The 23142-nt window shown below is 41.6% G+C and overlaps 1 pseudogene; it reads right to left on the bottom strand.

Annotated features, from left to right (window-relative positions):
- Positions 1-21577, bottom strand: part of LOC148658492 (uncharacterized) — a 36023-nt pseudogene extending 14446 nt beyond the window's left edge.
- Positions 21578-23142: the final 1565 nt, after the last annotated feature.

Raw genomic sequence — 23142 nt, 5'->3', positions numbered from 1 at the left:
GAATATACATACAGTACAGTTCCTGTATGTTGTCATTATGAAAATCATCCTCATCAGTTGGGGGTCTCATCAGATTATTCTCCATTTAGCTGCAATGTTCAACAAATTTATCAACCATGCCAGTATTTTTTCTAAGAATACCATGACTTGCTAAGTTGGACAAAAGTATGCAGCCTTCCACCTTCATCATAAATAATTTAATTATTCATAAATATTTTATGCATCAACGTTTTTAAATTGGTAACTTACAGTGGGTTCTGGTTTTAACGTGCTTGTTCTAACATTAAGCTTATATTCTGTACTTCATAAAAAGTAATAACATTTTATCCTTTTCTAAGAAAACGTAGTAAGAACAACACTTGCTGTTATTGTTAAAAGATAAATGTTGAAGTGATCTAACATCACTTGATAGTTATATTAATATGGGATTGTGTAACTACAGTAAGTAGCTAAAGTATCACAAGTGGACTTTTGGAAACATTTTTAAAATTAAAAAAAAAACTTCTATTGTCCTTGTAGTGGTAATGAGCACTGTAATGTACCAAGCTGCACCCAGGCAGTTTAAAGCGCAATCTGAGCATTACTCTAAGTTTATTTCTCATATAACCGAATGCATACAAATAGTCCACTATTATAGCTTATTGTGAACATGATGCGTCTCTTTCAGGTTTACATCCGAATTGAGAAAATCTATATTTTGTCTCAATCCAAATGTCTGCAGCCAATGATCAGCCAACAGTTAAACTTGGAAAGAGTAGTAGGTTTATTCCATATTGAAAAGAAAAGAAAGAAAACACAATGTTTCGGCCATGGAGCCTTCTTCAGGTGTGAGCGGGAAGATGATGTGGAGCTATCAGCCGTAGAAATTCTGTAGCCTCTTTGATGTTGTTGGATAATTTGTTTTTTGAGTGAGAAAATGGTAGAAAGCTTTAATTTTCTAGAAAATTGTTTTAGAAGTCTGTGAGTGTTACTCTGGGTAATATCAGAGTCAAAAGAAAAGGTATTAAATTTCAGGCAAAATGCTTTAGGAATTATATTATGTTGACGACATCTGTAAAGGAATAGAAGGTGGTTAGAAAGCCTGGTCTTGGAATAGATAGCTGTGAAGAGACAAAATGCTGGTTTAGTGAGAGAAGGGGGCAAGTGGCCCAGGGAGGAAGAGAAGGTATGACAAAGAGATCTAGAAAAAGATTTGGAGAAAAGCATAGTGGGTTGCAGCATATGTAGGCTGTAGTAGTTCAGGTGGGTAGCTAAGAACACGTATGTGAGAATGCTGTTTGTGGACTACACTTGAGCATTCAATTCCATTATACCCAGTCAACTGGTGACAAAGCTCAGGGGATTAGGTCTGTGCAACTCTGTCTGCAACTGACTGCTGGACTTTCTAATCGAGAGACCACAGATGGTGCGGATAGGTAATAAAACATCAACACCACTCACCCTGAGCACTGGAATCCCACAAGGCTGCTGTCTGAGTCCAAGGTTGTTCTCCCTGTTCACTTACTACTGCACAGCAAGACACAGCAACAACCAGATCATTAAGTTTGCGGATGACACCACTATAATAGGGCTGATCAGCGATGATGACGAGTCCACTTACATGGAGGAAGTCGTGCAGCTGCTTAGGTGGTTTCATAGCAATAACCTCGACTTGAATGTAAATAAAACGAAAGAGGTAATAGTGGACTTTAGGAGACACAGGCCACACACTCACAGCCCATTCAGTATTGATGGAACGGAAGTGGAAACAGTCACCAGCTTTAGGTTTTTGGGAATTCACATTTCTAAAGATCTAACCTGGATTGTGAACACTGATTCTATCATGAAGAAGGTGCCTCAAAAGATGGGGGATGCCAGTACCTGTGTTGGTGAACTTCTACTGCTGCACCATCGAGAGCATCTTCACCAATGGGATCACCTTGTGGTACGGCAACACCTCTTCTTGAGAAAGAAAGGCACTGCAGAGAATGGTGAATGTAACCCAAAAGATTATCGGCTGTGGTCTCACTGAGATTAAACAGTTCTATGAGGACAGCTGCCATGATAGAATTCTGGCCATCACAGAGGACAGTCACCACCCTGTGCATGAGCTCTTCACCCCACTGCCCTCAGGCAAGAGATACAAGAGCATACAGACACTGACCACTAGAATCTTCAATAGTTTCAATCCACAAGCAGTGCGATTGGCAAACACATTTAGCCATGCTCCTCGGACCACACCTACACCCTCTACCTCTACCTCTACCTTATGATTTCTTATTTATTGCACATCTCCAGTCATTGTTTACACATCTGCATTGTTTACATTTAAACTGTTTACTTGCACATTGTCTACTGTTTGTTTGTATATTGTCTTGATGCACTGTCTACATTTTGTGTTTTTACTCTTGTTTTAACAATCGAGAGACTTTCTGTAAGTAAGAATTCCATTGTACCAGTACATGTACCAGTTACATACGGCAATAAAGTTCAAGTTCAAGTAGCTGCGTCCGCATGTGTAGGCTGCAAAGGAACAAATAATATGTTTATTCCATGCTGAAAAGAGAAGAAAGAAAACGCAAAGTTTCGGCTGTGGAGCCTTTTTCAAAAATGTCAATATACAAATGCAGCCATTCAAAATGCGCGGGCGATACCACATTATTTTCCGGTGCGCTTTACACAGTCTACCGCGAGTTACCGGTAAATACCGCTAGTTACCGTAAATTCTCCTATAATACCGCAAGCAAAATAATAGTATCCGGAATTTCCGCAAGGTGGAGCTAATAAAGCTCAACCTCTCATGTTTGAGCTGTCACCATCAAAGTCTTTAACGAAGATATTACTAATAGTATTAATAATGAATGACCTTGGACAAGCTGTAAACTCAAAGTATTGCCCTGGTCCACATTCTTTTTTTCATTGACCGTCTTTGTAAAAGTGACACCACAGCATTTCGCAATCACGCATTTGTTTCCAATCATGCAAAGTACAGTAATTTTTGAGAATTGATTCACCATGCCTTTCACATGCTCATAAAAGAGATTGATTTAGGAACATAAACATATTACCGTATGCAAACTGTACTGTATACAGTATAATAATAATAATTGCTTACACTTATATAGCGCTTTTCTGGACACTCCACTCAAAGCGCTTTACAGGTAATGGGGACTCCCCTCCACCACCACCAATGTGTAGCATCCACCTGGATGATGCGACGGCAGCCATAGTGCGCCAGAACGCTCACCACACATCAGCTATCAGTGGGGAGGAGAGCAGAGTAATGTAGCCAATTCATAGAGGGGGATTATTAGGAGGCCATGATTGGTAAGGGCCAATTGGAAATTTGGCCAGGCCACCGGGATTACACCCCTACTCTTTTCAAGAAGCGCCCTGGGATTTTTAATGACCACAGAGAGTCAGGACCTCGGTTTTACGTCTCATCCGAAGGACGGCGCCTGTTTACAGTATAGTGTCCCCATCACTATACTGGGGCATTAGGACCCACATGGACCACAGGGTGAGCGCCCCCTGCTGGCCCCACTAACACCTCTTCCAGCAGCAACCTTAGTTTTTCCCAGGAGGTCTCCCATCCAGGTACTGACCAGGCTCACACCTGCTTAGCTTCAGTGGGTTGCCAGTTGTGAGTTGCAGGGTGATATGGCTGCTGGCCATATCACCATATATAGTATGTATATGTATATTTAATGTCTTTACAGTGCCTGTTTAAGTATTGAATATTTATATGGAATTTTACCACTGAAGGGAAATCTTAGTAGCTGAGCATAAAAAGAATAGGAGCATACTGTAACGCGTGTGAAGGCCATAAACGATATTAATTTTGGAACATAAACATACAGTATATGGCTGGTCTCGGTACTTTAAAGAAAACATACACACCAGTATTCCATTTCTCCCTAAACATTTTTAGCATCGAAGTCTTTAACTAACGTGATACCGGAGTCAACAAGCATACTTTTAGAATTTGATTAAAAGGGAATATAATATGGAATCGCGTATCTCAAGAAATTAATAACGATATAATTATATTCATGTTGCAAAAAAACTGCAACGGACATAAAAACTCCCTTGCTTTTAACAGAGCGTTCCATAATTTCCAACTACGAAATTTATTTAAACTGCGACACTTATCATTCACCAAGAGCTCGAAATATCACAAGGATCCTCTAGAGCACAGCAAAGACTGTATCAAAAGTATACTAGTGACAACCTAGTATAATTTAGATATTTTTTTCTGAACCGGGGAAAATCTGATCATGTTTCTCAATAACAATAATAAAAACATTATTTTACATATCACCTTTATGTGATATCACCTTAAGGACAGCACATACAAGGGTTAATTGCACAATGGACCGCGCAAAGAAATTTAAAATAGTCTTCTTTAGGTGTGAGGGCAGGAGTGGATCGCAGAAGGCATAATCAGCAAATTAGGAAAACAAAGAACAGGACAGGTGAGATGTTTATCCAGAGAGCGAGTGATCAGAAAAAGGAACAGCTGTTACGCCCAGGTTTTACGCTCTCTCTCTGCTGAATGAATAAAAGCATTTTATTAAAAACGCGTTTGCGTTTGTCTGGGTATTTACTTTGTAATCTGTGGTTTACATCTACTGTATTGCTTTGAGATGCCACTTTTAAAGGTGATATGTAAAATAAAGTTTTTTATTATTGTTATAGAGAAACATGATCAGATTGTCCATGGTTCAGAAAAACGATGATTAAAATCTGTAATCTTTCCACTTGTATGTCATCGGAAAATACAAGAAGTTTCTGCTTTGTGTAAGGATGGTATCAAAAAGTAATCTAAGTGGTGAGAAAGCTGTGCTCCTCAAAGCGCTTTACAGGATAAAAACAATAACAACAATAGTGTTAGGCTGGGCAAACGATTTTTTTATAGAAATACAAAATGAGATATAATGATGTGTTCCGGCTAAGACTTTAACGAGTACAACCCCCCTCTCTGCGGGAGTGCTGGCTGTGACGAATTAAACCGGTTTCACAGGTATTTTCAAAGTAGAAGGGGGCGAGATTTCCAGCGAAAGACACCTCCCCCTCCAAAACCAAGGAAGTTCAGTACTTACTAGTTAAGAAAGCTAGGCTCCTCAATGAAACCGCTTTAACATGCTAATGAGTTGGTGTAACAGTCCAGGCGTGGCAAGCTTCTAATGTCAACTCGACTCGATTGGAAGACAATGAACATATTCTAGCCCTAAATGAATTAATAGCAAACATGGTTTACATAAAATACATTTTTCCAAGAAAGTTTATAATAATACGATCTATAGTTAAAATATGAGCCTAAATAAAAAGAAAAAGCATTTTCAGAGAGATATCATGCTGTGTTTATGTAGAAAAAGCGATTAGGTTTATGAGCAATCGAATTACTTATTCGTTTAAAACGCTATATAAAATAAAGTTTATTATTAATTTGCTGGACAGAGCGGTGAACATTATTATGGATAAGACAAAGATAACGATCCTGATCAGTTTAGAAATCTGTGTACGCTGTAAGGTTTTTACTTCTTAAACTTTTAAAATACATGTTTCGAATAGAAAGAAATCATCTTCCTGGTACAGTATGTATAGCAAACCAGCACGTCTTTTTTCTCCAATCAGAGGAGTTAGACGCTCGGTTAAAAGCAAAGGAGATTGTCTGTTATAGTGGACATAAAAACAAGAGTTCTCTGGCATTATGTCCTAGAAGACACAGACCGGCGCCAGACCGGGAGAATGCCCGCAGCGTAAAAGAAAATGCCTGATGAACTAGGGATTGGACAGTTTCCAAGTGCTTGTACAATCGATGGAAATGTTCAAATAAATGTGCAAAAGAAATAAAATAATCATTTATTTCTTTATCATATTGGCTAGCTAATGTCCTCTCTTTGCTAGTTAGTGGCTGTGTTTCTGCGTTGGGTAGCAACGGGTGACTGTTCTCAGGCGGAAGACGTAAACAGCTTAATTTTCGTGTTAAATATTTTTTTTTTATTAAAATTCATTCCATACAGCAATCGCATATTTGGGTACCATTTCATAAAACTTTCATGCTTAAAATGTTTGGGGAGAAATGGAAGACTGATAATGGAATGGAATGGAATGAATGATGTGTCACAGTTTAAATAATTTTCGTAGTTAGAAATTATGAAATGCTCTGTTAAAAGCAAGGGAGTTTTTATGTCCGTTGCAGTAAAAGTAAATGCCTGACAAAGTAAGGCTTGGACAGATTCCAACTGCATTTTTGCAATTTATGTTGCATTGTTTATTGTGCTGCTGTAATACAGTTTAAAATAAGTCTAAACAGTATCAGCTTTATTTATGGGTTGCAATTTAGAAAAAGTCAAAAACCGCACTCAAAATGCAATTTAGAGCTTTCTGGCAAGAGGAGACACACAAATTAATAATGTAACATGCCACTGTTTGTGCATGAACAAAGTTATACTGCTATTTACTTAGATACGCGATTAAAAAAATAAATTTTTTGAATCCCCGGCGGAACACATTCCATAAGATTCAGCGCTTTTATATATCGCCTTTAAAGGTTGCTTCTCAAAACGCTTTACAGGATAAAAACAACGATAACAGCAACAAGAACAATATTGTATTTCATTGCACTTTGAAAACCAAGTAATAACTTAACTATATGTGCAAACGTTTTATGATATGTCGCTGTTGTGAATGTCTGTGGAGTGTATCTTATTGTCTGTCCTGGCTCTCTCGCTCGCCCTCCCCCCTCAATTCAATTCAATTCAATTCAAGGTGCTTTATTAGCATGACAGATGGGTACAATCGGTGTTGGGTATTTACTTTGCTTTGAGATTCCACTTTTAAAGGTGATATATAAAATCAAGGCTTTAACTTGCTTTAACTCCGCAATGTATTTAAAAAATAAAAACGATTACAATCTAATCTTTCCACGTTTGATCCCAAGAAAAATAAATCTAAACAGGGAGAAAGCTATGCTGAAAGTTTATTAAGATACTTAGAAGACAAAGATATCAATTTATGTTGTGTTTGTCTGATTGTGAATCAAAAAACACATATATTTAAACCCGCGTTTGCGATTTAAATCAAAACGCAAATGCGTTTATATTGTAACGCCTAGGTGACTCTTCATTTAATCTCTGACCAAGGGAAACGTTTCATTTTTTCAAAGAAATGTTTGTGAAAAAAAAAGTAATGGTTCCACAGTGGGATTTGATCACAGACCATGTGACATGGGAGTCAGGAACCTAACCCACAGCGCCACCAGCAAGGTCACATGCCGAGTGCTGAAAAAGCACTACAGAAACATTATCAACAGACAATGTACAGCGTGTACTATTCTTGTGTTGCGGTACTTGAATATAATTATATCATTATTAATTTCTTTAGATGCGCGATTCCATATTATATTCCCTTTTAATCAAATTCTAAAAGTATGCTTGTTGACTCCGGTATTTTTTCTTTAAAGTACCGAGACCAGCCATATACTGTATCTTTATGTTCCAAAATTAATATCGTTTATGGTCTTCACATGCGTTACAGTATGCTCCTATTCTTTTTATGTTCAGCTACTAAGATTTCCCTTCAGTGGTAAAATTCCATATAAATATTTAATACTTAAACAGGCACTGTAAAGACATTAAATTTACATATACATACTGTATACAGTACAGTTTACATACAGTAATATGTTTATGTTCCTAAATCAATATCTTTTATGAGCATGTGAAAGGCATGGTGAATCAGAGATTCTCAAAAATTACTGTACTTGATTCCGCTAGCTGTGCATGATTGGAAACAAATACGTGATTGCGAAATGCTGTGGTGTTACTTTTACAAAGACGGTCAATGAAAAAAAGAATGTGGACCAGGGCAATACTTTGAGTTTACAGCTTGTCCAAGGTCATTCATTATTAATACTATTAGTAATATCTTCGGTAAAGACTTTGATGGCGACAGCTCAAACGCTGTACATGAGAGGTTGAGTTTTATTAGCTCCACCTGGCGGAAATTCCATACCATAGTACTGGTACCATAAATGTACCATGGTACAATTTCTTATGGGTTGCTCCAAATGCTCCAGGTCGTTGCCAGTGAATATTTTGTTGCCAGTGAATATTTTGTATTTCAAACAGGAAACTTATTGAAGACTAAGTTACAGATTCTAACAGCTGAACTGAATTAGCACCCTCTGCACTCTTGATGCTCTCCCTCATGCAGCCATCTTGTCCCCCTCGTGGCAGGTTATATCTTTAAAAAAATAATTCCACGTTTTTTTTTGGAAGCTGTTATCAACTTTTTTCATATTCTACATTTCTACATTCTACATCATATTCAAACAAGTCTTGTTTTTTGTGACCTCACATCTGAAGAAGGCTCCACGGCCGAAACGTTGTGTTTTCTTTCTTCTCTTTTAGCATGGAATAAACCTACTACTTGTTCCTTTGCAGCCTACACATGCTGACGCAGCTACCCACCTGAACTACTACAGCCTACACCTGCTGCGACCCACTATGCCTTCCTCTAAATCTTTTTCTAGATCTTTTCATCATACGATATCATTATATTCAAATTAGCTTAAATTATCACAGTAGTACACTTTCTTTGTAAATGTCTACATCAGTTTAACTAACTCACCCGAGATTATGTGTGGTGTAATGGCTTAGGCTTAAGCCTTGTATGGTAGAGTTTGGGGGTTCAAACCCAGCTATTATCATAAGGCTTTTCTTTTAACAAATACACATTTCTAAAATAGCAATAAAAACTAAATTAGCAAATATTATGGACACTACAGATGCAGCCATTCAAAGTGCGTGGTACAGACACATACCGGAGGTAATTGGCTATGGTGTCGCGCATTGTGACGCACGATGACGCACGGTACCGCGGTACATGATTGGTTGACCGACAGGGGCACTCGTGGTCCGTTGGTCTGTCGTAGAAAGATTTACAGTAAACGTCTTTACTGTGCCCGTTGTAGTATTGAATATTTATATGGAATTTTACCACTGAAGGGAAATCTTAGTAGCTGAGCATAAAAAGAATAGGAACATACTGTAACGCGTGTGAAGGCCATAAACGATATTAATTTTGGAACATAAACATATGTACACCATAAAAATACACACCAGTATTCCATTTCTCCCTAAACATTTTAAGCATCAAAGTCTTTAACAGTAATACACGCTGTACAATGTCTGTTGATTCTGTATGTGTAGGCCTGTGTCACCTCTGCTCATGTGACCTTGCCGGTAGCCTGGTGGTCTATGTGCCAGATTGTTTGTTCAAATCCAGCTGGTGCTGTGACTTTTCTTTTAACAAACATTTCTTTAAAAAAATAGAATAGCCATATTATGGCCAATTAATTGACTTTTTATATTTCTAAATATCACAACATGATCAAATTTAAGTCATTTTTAATAACAATGAATAGTCACCTTCATTCCTTCTGACAACTGTCCCTGCTTCTGCTTCCTGCTTCTAATGTGTGTGTGTAGGGGGGGGGGAGAGGGGGATCCCTTTAGATCTCCCTTTAGATTTAAAAGGTTATTAATCATATCATCGGTGTATCATCTTCCCAGTGTAGCTGATCTTTTGCTGCCTGGGTAAACTATCACAAACCTTTAGAGAACTTAACATTTCTATTATCAGCAAATTGTAAATATGACATTTACATTGGCATTATTAATTTTTCACTTGAGTGTATGGAGGATTGTCAGCTGTCACTGAGAGTAGACCCCCCCCCTTAGACTGCGCAAACGATCTTTTAAATTTTTATAGAGAAATGGAGGCTGTACAGTATGCGTTACAATATAAACATTTATATTGATTTAAATTGCGTTTTGATTTAAATCGCAAACGCATGTTTAATTATATGTATTTTTTTATTCACAATCAGACAAATGCAACATAAATTGTTATCTTTGTCTTCTAAGTATCTTAATAAACTTTCAGCATAGCTTTCTCCCCGTTTAGATTTATTTTTCTTGGGATTTTGGGATCAAACGTGGAAAGATTAGATTTTAATTGTTTTTATTTTTTAAGTACATTTTAGAAAATTGTAATCTATACTAAATAGCTGTATTTATTTAATGCCACTCGATACTTATATTAATGGAGTTTAATTGATACTGTTTAAACTTTTTTTTAAATTGTATTACAGCAATGTACACATGTTTAAAACAGAAGAGAGAAAACTCAAGCCTTCTTCAGGTGTGAGGGTTTCTGCTTTGAATGAAATGCTAAAATATAATGTAGGCTCTGAATGGGTTCAATTCAGTGCGAATTGTAATACTTATTAAATGACCGCTGGCACTTTCCACCCCCTCCTATTCTTACAGTAGATCAGCAGCTCATTACAATATAGGGTGTTCAAACCATTTTTTTTACACAGTGACACAACGTTGCGTTGTGAATCTGTTTTTCTGTGTTTACAAAGAAAGTGGAATACAGTGACACTACCTGCTATATAGATACATATGTTTAGATATTTAAACCTGGCGCGGCACTGAGAGAGGGAGGAAGCGCGGAGCTCAGTTCTGCTGCCTGGAGCGCTTAATGCACCAATCACGTCTGCATTTATAACTTAGTTTTTAAAATTAATCAAGCAATATGAAGCATCTCTTTTTACTTTTAAGTCCCTTGATTATCATTAAGCACAGCTTTCTCACCACTTAGACTATTGTGTGTGGGGCTTGCATGTTCTCTCTGGGTTAAATGGTTTTTCTCCATATGTGTGATATGACTCCCTCTCGCACTACAAAACATACTGGTAAGTTAATTGGTTTATGGGAAAACTGGCCCTGGTGTGTGTGTTTTTGTGTCTGTCTGTCCTGTGATGGACTGGCGCTATGTCCAGGGTATATTCTGCCTTGTGTCCGTTTCTTACTGGGATAGGGTCCAAATCCTCTGTACTGGATAAAGAGATTAGAAAATGGATGGAAGTAAAGGCACTTTACACAAACCCACTATGAAATGGCAGCATCTCACTGAGAATAAAATATTTTATAGTGCTGGCTTAAAGAAACAGCCTTTCCACCTCTCTTGCACATCAGTATCCATACCTAGTTATTTAAACAAATTGCCTCTAAATATAAACATCTTAATTCCTTCAATTCATGTGCATCCAACACACAGTTCAATGCTAGCAACTACACAAAATCTAAAATACAATCCTCATTTCAGTATCTATGTAAGCATACAGTCTGTTAACTTCATCATCTTCATCAAAAGTATGCCTAAGCTCATTAGGAAGTTTTCTTGTTATCAGTGTATTCCTCAACTTTCACAAAATTATCTTTTTCTTACCAACATTTCTAGTCTTTTATCCTGCAATAACTCAGAAAACACTTAAATCCCCAAAAGCTGTTAATTTCTTTAAATTTATAAATTTACAATGCAGAGTATTACTAGCCATGTAATAATCTGCGTTGTGGAAGAATCGTTTATTTTAAAGGGAACTAGAGAAACTAGGAATTAGAGAAATCAAGAAAGGCTTTTTTTCTAGAATTTATAAATTCACATCCTGTTCACTGGGGAAATTAAATCCATACTGAACAATCTTCAATATGTTCAGAATATGACAGTGGAAATCCTAACAGGGATGCATTACACCTGTCTTCAAGTCCTTGCACTGGCTTCCTATCAGGTTTCGAGTCAACTTCAAAATCCTCATCCTCATTCAGTACCTACTGTATATGGCTTATTATCTGTCTACTCCCCACCTTTGTCCGTCTGACTCTGGTCTTCTAGCTGTCCTCAAGAACATCTACATTCTGCGGGTGACAGGGTCTTCTTTATCTGCACCCCAGAGCTCTCAATTTGTATCCCCAGTGATATCAGTCACGTACCCTGAGTGCATTTAAATCTAATCTCAAAACCTTTCTTTTCAGAAGACATAGTGTCTGTATCTGCTTCATTTTCTAATTTTGGTAGCACCTCTAACTGCTTGTCTTTCTTATATGTATTTACTTTGTAATCTGTGGTCCTTTTAACTGTTTTTACATCTACTGTATTCCTTTGAGATGCCACTTTTAAATGTGATATATAAAATAACATTTTTTATTATTGTTATAGTGAAACATGATCAGATTTTCCCTGGTTCAGAAAAATCTAAAGTAAACTAGTTTGTCACTCTTCTCATTCCCTCTTTGCTTAATGGCTTTTCATACTAATCTGATCAATCTAACTCCCCATTTTCTGTGCTTTCTCTATCCTGCTAGATTTGCAATTATTCTGAAAATTTTCTTCTTGAAATAGCTCAACCTGACAGTCCATCCTTCTACCAACATTGAAAAAAAAATCTTATATATTTAAATATATATATTTATATATTTATATAATCTTTCTATATTTATGTTTTTATTTAGTAGTTTCATTAGTGACAAAGGCTAAACTTTCTTGGAAAATTGTCTTTTATGTAAACCATGTTTGCTATTAATTCATTTAGGGCTCACTGACAGAATTGCTGTGTTTTATGCATGCCAAAAATGTTTGGTGCCGTTGTCTCCACTTTAAAGGTACCCCCGTGCTGGAAGAATTTGACCTCGGAACGTTTGCCCAGCGTACCAATATAGGCACATCCCAGAATTTTGACTTCACTGTGTAATTAAGACATTTTAAAGCCTTCTTAGCATAGATAAAAAAGCTTGGATTCCCATGGACAGTATCTTATTCACATATCTTTTTCTGTTGTCTTTGTTGATCTCTTGAGGATCCTTGTGATATTATGAGCTCTCCTTGAATGATAAAAGTGTCGCAGTTTAAATAATTTTCTATGTTAGAAATTATGAAATGCTCTGTTAAAAGCAAGGGAGTTTTTATATCTGTTATAGTAGAAGAAAATGCCCGACGAACTAGGGATTGAACAGTTTTTCAGTGCTTGTACAATCGATGGAAATGTTCAAATAAATGTGCTAAAGAAATAAACAAAAAAGTAAGTATTCCTTTATCATATTGGCTAGCTAATGTCCCATCCTTGTTAGTTAGATCAACGAAATGCTGTGGTGGGTGTTACTTTTTGTTGATGAAAAAATAGTCTTTTCATTTAAAATGACGGTTGCAAATAGTGTGGACCAGCTTAATACTTTGAGCTTTACTGGTGGAGCTCATACAGCTGTGTCTGGAAATCTTGGTCAAATATTCGGCTGGTGTGTATTGCCTGTTTAGGGTTCTGTGGCATTCCACACGTCTGGACAGCTTGTTCCCCCCTCCTGCTGAAGACTCGACCACTTGAAAATACCTGTGAAACCAGTTTAATTCGTCACAGCCAGCACTCCCGCAGAGAGTGATGAAAACCACATGTAAGACTTTGATGCTTAAAATGTTTAGGAAGAAATGGAGTATTGGTGTGTATTGGTGTGTGACTTGCGGAGTTAAAAGCTGCCTTTATTTTCTTCTCCGTCACCACCTGCCAGCGAGCTCTCCCGCGCCCCTACCAGAGAGAGACACATGACGAGCCCTGCTAATAAAGCACCTTGAACTGAATTGAATTGAGGGGGGGGAGGGCGAGAGAGAGAGACTGTGCTCCCACTGCCAGCGGGGAGAAATAAAGACAGAGGTGCATTCCTACTGCACTGTGACAGATACTCTGGGATTAGAGAAACATTCTTCCCTAAACTCAGAAATCTAGTACCAGAGTTCCCACACCTGCCAGAATCACAACGGGTCCCAATCCTACTGGGAGAGGGAGGATGGAACTCAGTTGAACTGGCAGCCCAGTATGTGATCTCCTGTCACAGCCTGAGGAACAGTGAGTCTGTCTCCCAATAATGCTCCTGCTGTCTACATTATATGTAAATATTCTATAATATGTTATTGTTGTAAATGTCTGTAATATGTCTGTAGGGTTTATATTCATGTTATTTTTTGTTTTGTTTCATGTGAATTTCATTATTTTATTTGCTTTGGCAACACTGATTGAACCCATCGGTCATGCTAATAAAGCACCTTGAATTGAACTGAGGGGGGGGGGGGGGGGCGAGCGAGCAAGAGAGAGAGAGAAACAGGGAACTATTTACATATTAAAACTATTTCCCAAATGTAATATGTGCTTTTGTATATTTATTGTCAATTAATTGTCCATAATATTGCTATTCTATTTTTTCAAAGAAATATTTGTTAAAATAGTAGTCGCAGCACCAGCTAGATTTAAACAGCCAACCTGTGGGTTGCTAATCCAGCACCTAGACCACCAGGCTACCGACAAGGTCGCATGAGCAGAGCTGAAACAGCCCTACACATACAGAATCAGCAGACGTTGTACAGCATGTACTACTGTGTTTCAGTATATGAATATAATTATATCATTATTAATTTCTTTAGATACACGATTCCATATTATATTAGCAGAAAAGCTTAAATCTACCACTTTTTATACACGCTATTTCACGTTAGTTAAAGACTTAGATGCTTAAAATGTTTAGGGAGAAATGGAATACTGGTGTGTATTTTTTCTTTAAAGTACCGAGACCAGCCATATAATGTAATACTGTATGTTTATGTTCCAAAATTAATATAGTCTATGGCCTTCACACACGTTATGCTCCTATTCTTTTTATGCTCAGCTACTAAGATTTCCCTTCAGTAGTAAAATTCCATATAAATATTCAATACTAAAACGGGCACAGTAAAGACATTTAAATCTTTCTAAGACCAACCAACGCACCACGAGTGCCCCTGTCAGTCAACCAATCACGTACCACGGTATTGCGCCTCATCGCGTGTCATGATGCGCGAGGACGTAGCCAATTACCCACGGTACGTGTCTGTGCCGTGCACTTTGAATGGCTGCATCTGTATAGATTACACTTTTCCAAAATGTATTTTAAAAAACTTCCATCTTCTTAAAAATGAAATAAGCCAGAAAATGTGCTTGACCCATTTGCAAGTTAAAGCGAATCTGTTGAAAACCCGGGTGTGAGAATTTTTTTATTCCTTGATTTTCTGATCTGCAAGGCCCCTTGGCTACAGCGAATGTGAATTCTGTCTGGCATTGCCAGATTTGGAAAAAATAACGCTTTTGGAGAAAATGTTTCTGGTGGGAAGAACACAGACCCCCATTGCAATTTCAACCAAACCTGTCCCCACACACCCTGCCCCCACTGCAATTAAAATATACACAAAGCACAGAAATCTTTCGAGCAGATGATCAGGTGTTTCGTAGACGTAGGCATAGTTCATAATTCAGGCTTTATGAATTCACACCTGGGATTCGATTAATTAGGGTTATTAATTATTAGAGTTCATCAAGCCTGAATCGAAACCTGTTTTTATAGCTTTTAAAGTCATGCAATGTCTAAGCAGGAACATATCATTATATCTTATGTATGAAAAATACATAATATAGCACCCAAACAAACGCAAACATGTTTTTAATAAAATGCTTTTATTCATTCATAATTTAACTCACATAACTCACATTCCCAAATGCCTCCCACCCCTCTAAACAATTTTAGGAAGACTAAGGAAGGAATATGTATACAACAAGTGTCTGAGTCACTGTGTCCGTCCTATATAATAATGCCACAATATGTCTTTAATGTGTTGCAAAAAACTGACTTGCTTTAACAAAATATATTTACTAATCCTTTTGCCTGGCAATCTACCTGAATGCCCAATTATCTGAGGCAGCGCCACGTGATGCTGGCCGCGCCGGTTTCCTTGGAGCAGGCCCTGGCTCTGGCTGAGCAGGCTGATGCCGTATTTGAGGAGACCGCTGGGCACCAACTGAGGGGCGCTCCCTGCCATGCAGCGAAGGTGGCACACGGGGAAGATTGCCAGGCGAAAGGATTAGTAAATATACTCCTCAACGGAATCGCTTTAACCTGCTAATGCGTCAAACACATTTTCTGGCGTATTGTTTTAAAGAAGATGGGAGTTTTTTTAAATACATTTCAGAAAAGTGTAATCTATGCTGAAAAGCTGTATTTATTCAAATACCACTTGATAGTTAAATTAATGGAGATAAGAATTCAAGTTGATACTGTTTAGACTTATTTTAAACTGTACTACAGTATCACAATGCACAATGCAACGTAAATTGCTACCTTTGTCTTCTGCATAATAATGTTCACCTCTCTGTCCAGCAAATTAACAATAGTAATAATAATGAACTTTATTTTATATAGCGCCTCTAAAGGTGGCTTATCAAAGCGCTTTATGGGATAAAAACAACAATAACAACAACAATATTGTATTTCACTGCACTTTGACAGATTGTCTTTAAATCAGTTGTTGTCAGAATTTCCATGCCTCCAAACTAACAAGGGCTCTGAGAATGCCCGTGGGCTTTTCACTGATAAACTTGTGTTAACAAAAACACAAGTTTGCTTAAGAGTTGTTAAACCGGTTTTTATCTATTTTTAGGCACAGCCAGCCGGCTGTCGAGTGGTATTAAATGCAACTTTTTTGTTTAGATGAGTTTGCTAAAATGTATTTAAAAATAAAAATGATCACAATTGGCACACCTGTTGCTTTTTCACAAAACCTCCTAGAGTTATGAAAACACTTGCTTTGTGTCACATTGTGACTGTTTTCACAGCCTTCACTATGTCGTTTTTAAGCCATTTTTTTGACCACGCTCGAATATTCTTCTGTCCATATCTTTGGAAGGGAAACACAGAAAGCCTTCAAACAAAATGCATTTTGAAGACCATGACTTGTGAAAATATTCACAGCCTCCACATAAAACTATCAGTGAGCTAATTCTCTTTTTTTAAACCTCCGGTTTTTCATTGATGCGTAATCAGGCACTAACTGGAACCCGGGGGGACCGCTGTGTACACATATTCACAACGCAAGAAATACTGCCCCCCCCCCAAAACCCTTTTATTTGCTTACAGTAGTACTTCTCGCGTTAAGAAAGTTAGGTGTTAGCATAAGCTTTTAGTGAGAGGCTCTGGTGAAATTTTGCTGTGAACTGAAGAGTTAAAGTGTAAAGTGTCTCCTCTTTTTAACGGGGAGAGACGTGGTGCTTCAAACAAGAGAGTGTTGCGTTACTTTTTGTTAATGAAAAATTGTGTTTTTTTTAATCCCTGGCGGAAACTGGCTTCCTTAAGAATTCAGTCAATTGTTGATTTAAAGTTTGACAGTAAATGTTTATATTGTAATGCGTACAGCCTCCATTGCTCTTGAGAGCCGGCTTACCAGCGCGGGGACATCACTGCCCTTCCCTGGTTCTAGCAGGGCCGGCAACCAGCCGGCTGAGGGGAGATTCCTCTTTGGCTCAAGAGGCTGGGTCCCTGTTGAGTGATACTGGAAGCCTGAGTTTGAGTCCCCAATGGTGGGGGACTGTCCTATTATGGCAGCGGCAAGGGTGTCCATGTGAGCCCTATAGTGTTACAATATCATTATATCAATTTTTTTATTTCTTTATAAAAATTTAAAAAATCGTTTGCACAGCCTAAGAGGGGGGGGGGGGGGGGTCTGCTCTCATTGACAGCTGACACTCCTCCATACACACAAGTGAAAAATTAATAACGCTAATGTAAACGTCGTATTTTCAATTTGTTGATAATAAAAATGTTAAGTTCTCTCAGTCAAGTATGATAGTTGACACAGGGACCTGTGTAAGCATGCGCAGGCAGCATAAGATCAGCTGAACTGGGAAGATGCGACACCGAAGATATTATTAATAACCTTTTAAATCTGAAGGGAGATCTAAAGGGATCCCCACACGATACCGGTTCCTGCTCCAGAGGGAAAGACGGTGGCTATTTGTTGTTATTAAAAAATGACTTAGATTCGAACATGTTGTGATATTTAGAAATATAAAAAAGTCAATTAATTGTCCATAATACTGCTATTTTATTTTTGCAAAGAAATGTTTGTTAAAAGAAAATTCATGGCACTTGCTAGCTAGTGGACCTCTCACTTACAAGTCAGGCACTTGGACCATCACACCACTCACACAGTCACATACTGAGTGGTAAAACAGCCCTACACATATCAATAGACATTGTATGTGTACAGTATATACTACTGTTTGTGTTGCAGTACATGAATATAATTATACTGTTATTAATTTCTTTAGATACGCGATTCCATATTGTAGCATTTACAGGTTCTTCTCAGAACAAAGGACCAGTGGAGACACGATTAACAGATAAAATATACTTTATTCCGAAAAAAAAACACATCTCAAAAAGAAAACATCTCACACAATAACACTCCACAAAATTCAAACAACGGCGGAACGGCGGTGACTGTCCGTTATCACTCCATGCAAGGGTGGGCGGATTTGCGCTATTATGAGAGTCCCTCCAAACCCTACCACTTGCTGTAAACCATTAATCCCTGTACAGGGTCCATAGGCCTTTCCAGCGCTCCTTTGCCGTGGGGAAACCCCATTTAGCAACGTCGCGCTTCATCCTCCTCCTGAGGTCCGCCAGGATCCTCTCTTCCAGCTCCCTCGCTCCCCACTCGATGTTGTGCCGGATGAGATTGTTCCTCGCGTCCCACAGGCCTTTCTTTGTGAGGGACAGCAGCAGCCACATCAGGAACTGCGTCCCCCTGTCCAGTCCGGTAGGTGCCAGCCCCAGCAGAATGTACTGGTATCTGAGCACCGCACCCGTCCCCAGGAGTTGCATGGTGTTGTCCATTCTGCCCCACACCGCCTTGGCGAAGGGGCAGCTCCAGAACACGTGCTCCTGAGTCTCCTCGACGAAACACATGTCCCGGGGGCAATGCGGGTTCCTGGTAAGCGAGTGTCTGTAGAGGACCTCTCTGGTAGCCAGTCTCTTGTGTACGGCCATCCAGTTGAGGTCCTTCAGTTCGTTGTCCAGTTTTTTAGGCTGCGTCCTTTCCCAGACTTGTCTGGGAACTCGCAGCCTTTCGTCGGCGACCAGATGCCCCCTCACCTCCTTGTACAGAGCTCTGTGGTTGGTGCAAAGCTCTGGCTGTCTCGTGGCCTCGTACCTCCTGCTCCACTTGACAGCCTGGGTGTAGAACGCCGGTCGCCTCTCTGCCTTGGGCCCAGTGTTTGACCACTGGACCAAGTGCCTCATCGGGATGGAGAGCCACAGCCTGACAAAGTACTGGTACTTGTGGCCGATGGGCTCCTGCAGCGCCCGACAGAGGTTGCAGAAGAAGATGCAGTCAAGTTTCAGGGGGAAATGTGGGACATCTCGACCCCCTTCCTCGTCCGGCTGACACATCCGGTTTCTCGTGATGTACTCGTACCTGCCGCCCCAGACGAAGCCGAAGATCATCCCTTGCAGCGCTCGTCTGAGTCTGGCCGGCAGCGGGTACACCACCGCCAGGTAAACCAAAGCCGGCAGGACGTCTGCTTTCAACACCATCACTTTCCCTGTGTAGGACAGCGACCGCGTTTTCCACAGACCCAGCTTCGCGTTCACCCTGGCGATCCTCGTAGTCCAGTTGTTGGTCTCGTTGTCCCGGCTCTGGAAGGAAACCCCCAGTATTCTGAGGGGCTCCGTGCAGAGCTCGAGACCCTCCGGCGCCGTCGTCCTGTGCTTCCAGGGCCCGAAGAACTTCAGTTTGCTCTTTCGGCGGTTGAGCTTCGACCCCGAGGCTCTGGAGTATTGCTCCATGACCTGCAGGGCCCTCCTCAACCCCCTGTCCGACCTCAGGAACAGCGTCGTGTCGTCGGCGTACTGGGAGATCTTCAGGGTTTCCCCCGTGCCTCCCGGTATCTCCAGGCCATCGATGACGGGGTCCCGTCTCACCGCCTCTGCTAAGGGCTCTGTGAAGAGAACATAGAGAAGGGGTGAAAGGGGGCAGCCCTGTCGTACTCCGGATTCCTGGGAATGAACTCCCCCAGGTTTCCGTTCACGTTCACTCTGCTGCCCACGTCAGAGTACAGAATCTGAATCCAGCGGCTGAAACTCTCTCCGAAACCGAAGCGTTCCAGCACCCTGAACAGATAGCTGTGGTTCACTCTGTCGAAGGCTTTCTCCTGGTCCAGGCTGACCACCATCATGGGCACGTTCCGGTCCTCGGCCCAGGCGATGGCGTCTCTGGTCAGCTGGAGGTTCCAGCTGACGGATCGCCCCTCCACCCCACACGTCTGGTCGCTGTGGATGATGTGGGGGAGGGCGGTTCTCAGTCTGCCTGTCAGGAGCTTGGACAGGATCTTTACGTCCACGCAGAGCATCGTGATCGGCCTCCAGTTTTTGAGGTCGGCGGCGTCTCCTCCCTTGAAGAGCAGGGAGATGACGCCCTCCCTCATGGTGTCTCCGAGTTTCCCCCGGCGGAAGATCTCCTGCGCCACTTCCACCAGATCTGCCGCCAGGGTGTCCCAGAAGCAGGTGTAGAATTCCTTGGGGAGTCCGTCCGGCCCCGGCACCTTGCCATTCTCCATGGACAAGAGCGCCGCCTTCAGCTCCTCGGCCGTGATCGGACCCTCCAAGTCCTCCCTCACCTCCTCCGGTACTTGTGCCGTCAGCCCCTCCAGAAAAGCATCGCCTGCCTCCACCTCCGTCTGCTTTTCTGAAAAGAGCTCCGTGTAGAAAGCGGTGGCCGCTTCTACTTTGTCGCTCTCGTCCAGCACTTCCTCTCCATCTCCCCGTCTCAGGCTGTGGATCACCCTCTTTTTCTGGGCTCCCCGGACCTGATTGAAGAAATAGGAGGAATAGGTTTCATTATTTTCATAATGCTCCCTTTGTGCCTTGACCAGGAAAGCCTTGGCTTTCTCCGTGTGCAGTCTGCGGAGCCTCTTCTTCAGGTCCCGTGCCCGGGCTGAATTGAAGGCTCCTCCCCCGTTAGCCGAGCTGTACTCCTCCTCGAGTTGCCTCTGGAGTCGTGCAGCTTCCTTCCTCTCCCTGGCCACCTTCCGTCTGCAGTACGTCTGCGCCAGGGTTCGGGTCCTGTCCTTCACCGACTCCCACCATTCCACCACGGAGCTGTAGCCGTCTCTCAGATCGCCCCAGCTCGCGTAGTCTTTCCGGAACAGTGCCCTGAAGTCGTCTTCCTCCAGTATCTCCCGGTTCAGCTTCCAGTACCCACGACCGAATGCCGGCAGGCTGGTGTTAGCCACCACCATCAAGCGCTCGTGGTCGGAATACCACGCCGGGGACACCGTCGCCGACTCCAGGGAGCAGGTCGTGTGCAGGAAGGTGCTTCCACCACCTGCGCAAACGAAGGTTTGCTTACCTTGCATCGGCGAAGGAGGTGTCCCTCGGCGCCGCATCCGTCGCACTTTTTGGCTGCCCGGCAGGTTTTTGCCAGGTGCCCGTCCTCATTGCAGTTGTGACATCTGACGATGTCACATGTGTTTGTCTTGTGGCCGGACCGTCTGCACTTGCTGCAAAAATCCGGCATCCTGGGGTAGTAGAGGTACCCCCTGTCGGCTCCGATGTTGAAGCGAGCCGGGGGGTCTGGAAACCGTCAACGCCCTCTGGGTCCTCCTTCAGGAGGACTCGGTACTGGCGTTTGCCGTACCAGACGACTTCGTCCCTGACCTCTGTCGGTTTTCCCACCACGGTTACATACCTCCCTAGGTACGCTGTTACCCGTTCCGCTGGTACGTCTTCCTCATAGGCTCCGGCCTGAAATCAGAGAAACCAGGGTGCTTACCTTTCTCCCTGATCAGTCTCGTTGCCTTTTCGTACGCCGTGTCCGTGGCCATGTAGGCCTCCATATATCTCTCTGCCTTGTTGTCCTGGAGGCAGTAGAGATCTCCGGCCACCAACTGCAAGATCCCTCGCAGGAAGGTCATAAAGAAGGCCTTTGCAGTCGGCATCGGCTCCGTCTTCTTTGTCCAGTGGAACCGGATCAGTGTCCTCTTGTCTGCCATCTCTGAGGGAGAAAAAGGGAAAAAAAGGAGGGAAAGAGAGAGAGCAAAGGGAGCAGCGAGGGAGCCCTGGCCTTTGTCCTTGTGGGCAAAGCCCAGCTAGGTGCAGGCGCAGGAGGAGAGAGAGGAGAGCGGAAAGTGCTTCCGGGTCTCAAGGAAGAAAGCAAGCACCGCGGGCAGGCCACGTGTACCTGCTCCCAGCCAAGAGGCCAAGGAGGCAGAGAGAGCGAGAGAGAGAGGGAGCGGATAGCGCTTCCGAGTCTCGAGGTGGAAAGCAAGCACCGAGGGCAGGCCACGTGTACCTACTCCCAGCCAAGAGGCCAAGGAGGCAGAGAGAGAGAAAGGGGGAGGGGAGAGGAGAGGAGAGAGCAGAGAGAGAGAACGTTGCTGCCGGATCCCACCCAGCTCAGCTGCTGCTTGGCCTTAACCCCCTAGGCTCAACCTAGAGCGATACCAGCTCAAGCACTCTTCAGAATCTTCGATCGCCTTCTAGACCTTTAGAAAGACAAGAACTGCGGGCATGCCACTTGAACTTGATCTTAGCCAAAAGGCCGAGAAGCGGAGAACAAAGGACCAGTGGAGACACGATTAACAAACCAAGCGATAGCTTTATTCTTTAACAACCACAAAACCAAACACAGGATATACACGCACATGAGGAGACTAATGGAACACGTACACATCTTTAGGGTGGTAATTACTTAACAACATGCTATACACTTATAAGACTACATAGGACACTAGATCTACTATGACATTATTTACACAGGTAGACTCTCCCCGGCTACAACTCCCAGCATGCCCAGCGGTACTATGAGCGCCTAGGGGCGCTTCCTCCTCACCACCAGGCGAGGGCATTACAATATTATATTCCCTATTAATCAAATTCTAAAAGTATGCTTGTTTACTCCGGTATCGAGCGTATTTGCAGAAAAGCTTAAAACTACCACTTTTCTCACAGAGTACTGTATACTGTATAAATGTCCAGTAACATGATCAGAGGGAGCAATGAGCACGTAAAAACGTTTCTGAAATAACCACGTTATTTCACGTTAGTCAAAGACATTGATGCTTAAAATGTTTAGGGAGATATGGAATACTGGTGTGTATTTTTTCTTTAAAGTACCGAGACCAGCCGTATACAGTTTACATAATACTGTATGTTTATGTCCCAAAATTAATATTGTTTATGACCTCCACATGCGTTATGCTCCTATTCTTTTTATGCTACTAAAACGTCCCTTCAGTGGTAAAATTCCATATAAATATTCAATACTAAAACGTGCACAGTAAAGACATTTAATGATTAAATCTTTCCACAACCGACCAAGCACCACGAGTGCCCCTGTCGGTCATTTTGGCCAACCAATCACGTACCGCGGTATGACGCGTTATGACGTAGCCAAATGCCT

The sequence above is a fragment of the Lepisosteus platostomus genome, chromosome 7, assembly GCF_059453375.1.
Source record: "Lepisosteus platostomus isolate fLepPlt1 chromosome 7, fLepPlt1.hap1, whole genome shotgun sequence".
Taxonomy (NCBI): domain Eukaryota; kingdom Metazoa; phylum Chordata; class Actinopteri; order Semionotiformes; family Lepisosteidae; genus Lepisosteus; species Lepisosteus platostomus.
This window is presented reverse-complemented; position numbering and strand designations above follow the sequence as displayed.